General features: G+C 35.1%; 1 non-coding gene across 1 annotated transcript; it reads right to left on the minus strand.

Moving 5' to 3' along the window:
* Positions 1-5281: 5281 nt before the first annotated feature.
* On the minus strand, positions 5282-5388 carry LOC133787761 (small nucleolar RNA R71). The gene has a single exon (XR_009872764.1). It is a non-coding gene; the product is annotated as a small nucleolar RNA R71 (small nucleolar RNA).
* Positions 5389-6239: the final 851 nt, after the last annotated feature.

A 6239-nucleotide genomic window follows, 5' to 3' on the forward strand; every position in this document is an offset into this window, starting at 1 on the left:
TCCAATCTTAGATGTTGGAAAGTAACGCTCCAACAACAAAGTCTTCATCTCATTCCATGTGTTCACAGTTCCAGGAGGAAGATAATAGAGTCATTCCTTAGCGCCATTGTTCAAAGAGAATGGAAAAGCCCTTAACTTAATCTGATCTTCAGTTACTACTGTTGGTTTCATACTAGAACAGACAATATGAAACTCTGTTAGATGCTTGTTTAGGTCCTCTCCTGGTAGCCCATGGAAAGATAGTAATACATGTACGAGGCTCAACTTAAGTTCAAAGTTGACATTCAGAGCCGGATATTGTAGACATAATGGTTGATGGTCTAGATCCGACACCCCCAACTCTTTCTATGTCCTATCCTGAGTCATTTGAGACTTAATTGATGAATCTAAGTCAGAATCATCGTTAAATGGTAATGATACTTGTACAGGATTAACTTTCCTTGTTGAAGGTTGAAAGAGTGGATTATCGGTGATAATGCGAGAAGAACGGGATGACGATGTCTCAAGATATTTCTTTATTACTTTTATTCTATCTTGAGTATCATCGCCAGACATATACACCTGAAATTGCCAAGGTAATGAACTAGTTAGTAAATAGTTAGTTAATTTGAATAATAAAAAGACTTACAATACTCCCCTACAACGACGCCAAAAATTTGATGTGTGTCGTATGTTGTATCAAATTTACTATAGATTCAGTATTTCCAATTATTTAATATAAAGGTAAATGCATGTCGAACCCACGAGGACTATTGATCTAATTATTATTCAAAACAGAGACAATAATTAAAAATAGGATTTTGTTTTTGAAATTTAATAACATAAAATAAAGTAACAAGCAAAGAACAATTGATAACTATGATTTTAAAGAATAGTTAAGAATTATTCTCCACCTTCAACAATTAATCAGTCAACAATGACAAACATTATTTCCTATTCCCAATTAAACTATTAACCCCGCAATAACACTTAAGCAGACAATTATCACAGTTTCCCTATCATAATTAATTAAAGTTAAGCATTCATTCAGTAATCATTTTTACCAAGCAATAAACCCATTAAGCACGCGATCTATTTTACTAAGAAAAAGCATTACATTCAGTGGAAACAAGTTAATCTAAGCAAAAAATTCATTAAGCATGCAATTCATTTAACATAGTATATAATCTTCACCACAATTAAAATACTCGTCACAATACTTAATTGAAATTTATCATTTATAACCCTAGACTATTATGTGAATAAAAATCTTATGATGATAATAGAACAAAGCAACCACAGGATTCATAGCATTCAATTAGAAGAATAGAAGCAATTAAATTTAAGGGAATAGAAAGAATAAAGTTCATCATTGCATTCAAGATTTCATGTCTTGGATTTTGAAATAACCCTTAACCTAAAAGATAACTACTCCATAATCACAAACATGATCATAAATTGAAAATAAAGAAGTTCTAGAGAAAAGAAGAAAAAGTAGATTGAATGTAGAAAAGAATAATGTCTTCTCTTCTCTTCGCTTCTCTTCTCTTTTCTTCTGCAGTTCTGATCTCCAAAATTAGTAATCAAAATTTGTTTTGGAAATTACCCCTAAACCATTTTTATAGTCCCCTTGAAATTACATTTAAAAATTAAAATTAAGGGCTGAAAACAAATCGCAGGTTGCGGCCATTGATGTGCACTGCCGTGGCCAAAACATGTAACTTTGCAAAAACACGGACGTAGGCCTCAGCAAATGATGTTCCTCATCACGGTCGTTGCTTTCTAACTCTGAGGTCGCGACTTGCAATATGGATGGTCGCAACCATAATGTAAAGACCCAAAAATACAAGACCAAAAACAATGTGGAAAATATCATTTTCATTAGAAACATGTCCCAAAAATTCACGTAATTTTAAAAAAAAAAAGTTGTGTGCGCACACTTGACCAGTTACTTCTGTTCTTAAACATTTAAAGTAAACATAAATGGTTTAAACATAACCAATAAAATATTGTTAGCCCCAAAATATATTTTCTCAAAACATTCCACAAAGTTTGGGCCACATCTACACTTCTGCAAGCAGACTCCAGCGCTCACTGCTTTGCTTTTCCCTTACACTTACCTACAACAAGAAATAACTAAGTAAGTGAAAACACTTAGTAAGTTCAACCTTACAGCATGAAATCACAAAAGCAGACAGGGGTCAATGACCAAGTCATTGACTAGAAATCAAAACACTTACATAATGAGGGTTTTGGATAAATCCAGACCCTAAACAGACAATTCAAGAACGCCTAAGCGTCGTGGCAAACTTATGGTTATGCCAGATAACAATAAAAATTCAAATTAATCCTGCACGTAGAAACTCCCAGAACAAGCCAATATATAGGAACAATATTCATAACAAAAATCCTAGAAGCCAACTTGGGAGTTGCCATTAAAGTCAGGCTGTTTGGGCGCCCTCTTAAAACAAACAATAGTGGAGGCCCAACTATCAGCACTAATAACCCTACCTTAAATCCCCAACCAGGGTAACCTTCATGTTACCTAGGGCATAAATACTATCAAGAGTGTAACCAGAGTTACACCGGCTCTTTGAGACTTCTAGGTTTTACTAGTATGCATAACCCATAGCCAGATATTACAGACTTGAACCAGACTGGAGGTCACAGACTTGAACCAAACAGAGGGTCACAGACTTGAACCAGGCCAATAATAACTGTACGGACTTGAACTGGACCAATAATAATTGTCATGAACTTGAATCAGACCGATAATAATTGTCACGGACTTGAACCGAACTAAAAGAATGTCAAAGGCATAAACAATCTACACTTTGCTAACATAGGCGGGGTACCTACCGCACAATCCCATAAAGGGTCTAAGCACCCCCTAGTCATTGTCTCTGATTGAGTCCCTTCCCACAACTAGTGTAATATCTTATTTCAAGCAATTAATACAATAGTATGTTTCATGTTGCATCCAGAGAAGTCAAAGGTTGACTTACTTGGATTTCTTTGCTCCGAGCATAAATCCTTAAACCACGACTATATGCTCCTTTTAGCCAATATTGTAATTCATATAGTATACTCGTATTAATTATGGCAATTAATTTATAAATAAATGATAAGGTCCTTTTTGTATTAATATTTGTTAAGTTTTGCTATGCTTGGATGGTGTTATGATAGCATTTTTAGTAGTTTTAACTTAGTTTCATGATTCTACAACATATTTTCTACATTGCATTTTATGATGATAAATCTGACATTTTGATGGCAAGTGTAGTTTATAAATCATAGGTTGAAAAAAAAGACTCATTGAGATGAGGTTAAAATGAAAATTTAGGAGCATTACAGGCTTTCGGGATTGAAATGTTGAAGTGGCGGCAGCGTACAAGCTATCTAAGGTCGAGAATTGAAGAAATTGAAGATAGGCCGCGGCCCATAAAATTCAGGCCGATGCCTACTGTGAAGAAAAGTGAGTTGGGCCGCTGCCCAGTTTTTTCAGGCCGCGGCCTGTGTGACAAATTTCTGCACATATTTTGTTTTAGGCCGCGGCACACATTTTCCAGGTCGCGGCCTGCGATGTTGTTTTCATATTTTTAATTACATTTTAATTACATTTTAATTAGAATTTAAAGGAAACTATAAAAGATTTATTAGGGTTAATTGGAGATAAGTTTTTATTACGGTTTTTGGGAGAAAAAGACTCAGAAAGGGCTGGAGAGAATACTACAACACTATTGTTCATCAATCTAGTTTCTTTTCTTCCCTTAATCTCTTTAATTTTAATTATAATTATGTTTGTGATTATGATTACTATTATGGAGTACGTTCTTTATAGGTTAAGGGTTAATTCAAAACCCAAGGCATGAATTCTTGATTGTTGATAGTGAGTATTATTCTTTAATTTCTCTCAATATTAAATTGTTTCTATTTTTCCAATTGAATGTTATGAATTTTGTGATTTCTTGTTAGGTGGCCAACTAATTAAGGTTTTACATTATTCAATTGTCATATTAGAATTACTACTCACCTAATAGTTTAGGATTCTAAGTATATGTGATAAATTGCAATTGATAGTGATGTCAAAAGAATTGTTGATTGTGATGAAAAATAGATACTAGGTTAAATGAATTATATGCTTCATTAATTTATTTCCTAGATTAACTTATCTCCATAGGACTTAATGCTTTATCTAAGTTAAATAGATCGTATGTTTCATAGATTTATTGCTTAGCTAAAAGAGATAATTATGGAGCGCTTCGCCTTGATTACTTATAATAGGGAGACTGGGATAATTGTCTGCTTCAGCGTTATCTGCGGAGTTAATAGTTTAATTGAGAAATTGGAATAATATTTATTATTAGTGATTAGGAATAATTGTTGAGGGTGGAGATTAACCTTTAACTATTTCTTAATATCATAATATCAATCTTTATTTGCTTTCTAGTTTATGTTATTTAATTTTGAGTTAAAAATCAAAATCCCCTTCTTTATTAATTTTTATCTTTTGAATAATAAATTGAATAGTAGTCCTTGTGGGTTTGACCCTGATTTATCACTATACTGAAATTGTTGGTACAAGGAACTAATAAAATCAATAATTAAATTTGATACGGCGTACAACACGCATCAAATTTTTGGCGTCGTTGTCAGGGACTATTGTTATTCTCTTTATTATTCAAAGTTATTTGTTTGCAACTAATTAGTTTTTACTGTGGAATTGTCAGTGTATATGTCTGGTGAGGATGATACATAAGATCGACTACAAAAGATTAAAGATTATCTTAAGGCATCATCCGCGTCACATTGTTCCAGAACTATCACTGATAATCCACTCTTTCAGCATCATTATCAACATGCAGAGTCTGTTAAAGAGCCATTACCGTCTGACAACGAATCTGATTCTGACGATTTAGTTTGATCCAATCGAACAATGGCCCAGCAAAGGACGTTGAAAGAGTTGGCCGCGCCATATCTTGAGCAACAACCGCTTTGCATCCAGTATCCACCTTTGGATGTTAACTTTGATTTGAAGTCAGGCCTCATCCACTTATTTCCTTCTTTCCATGAGCTTCCCGGTGAGGACCCGAATAAACATTTGAAGGAGTTTCATATTGTCTATTCTAGTATGAAACCTGTTGTAGTGACTAGAGAACAAATTAAGTTGCAAGCTTTTCCTTTCTCCCTGAACGATGCAGCTAAAGAGTGGTTGTACTATCTTCCACCTGGTACTGTTGAAACTTGGAATGGCATGAAGACTATGTTCCTGGAACGATATTTTCCAGCATCTAAAGTTGGAAGCATAAGGAAAGAGAACTGCGGTATAAGACAATATATAGGGGAGTCTTTGTATGAATATTGGGAGAGATTTAAGCGGTTGTGTGCTAGTTTCCCTCATCATCAGATAAGTGAACAACTCCTCATCCAGTACTTTTATGAAGGTTACAATCATTAGATAGAAGTATGATTGATACAACCAGTGGGGGTGCACTAGTTGATAAGACTCCTGCTGCAGCCAGGAGCTTGATTTCTAATATGGTTGCTAACTCACAACAGTTTGGCATTCGCCAAGATCCAACTCCACCACCCAAATCAGCTAATGAAGTGAGCACCTTTAATGCTAATCATCTTGGTCAACAATTGGCTCAATTAACTGTAGTGGTACAACAACTTGCTTTAGGCCAACAGGTGCGGCCATGTGGAATCTTTCAGGTTATGGGGCATGCTACTGATACTTGCCCTACTTTATTTAAGAGAGAAACTGAGGGTGTTAATGCTGTAGGAAATTTCCCTGGTCAATTACGTCAGATGTACTATGAACCCTTTTACAAAATTATAATCCTGGCTGGCGTGATCATCCAAATCTTCGTTATGGGAATCAACAAGTTGTTCCACAGTCTACACCTACGAGACCACCTAGTTTCACTTTGCAACAACGATTTCAATAGAATTTTGTACCTAGACCATGACAAGCACCGCAAGCTGCTCCACCACCAAGTGTCAAACCCTCTACTGGGGATTTAATCAATGCAATTGCTACAAATACTCTTCAGTTTCAGTAAATTACCCAAGCTTCCATCAAAAGTTGGGAGAATCAGATGGGACGACTAGCATCATAATATAATAGGTTGGAAGCTCATCTATCTAATAAATTGCCTTCACAACCTGAGATGAATCCCAAGGAGAATGCTAGTGCAGTAACATTGAGAAACAGGAAGCAATATGATCCACCTAGTCCTCAAATGCCTAGTAAATTG

This window comes from Humulus lupulus, chromosome 6 (genome assembly GCF_963169125.1).
Source record: "Humulus lupulus chromosome 6, drHumLupu1.1, whole genome shotgun sequence".
NCBI lineage: Eukaryota > Viridiplantae > Streptophyta > Magnoliopsida > Rosales > Cannabaceae > Humulus > Humulus lupulus.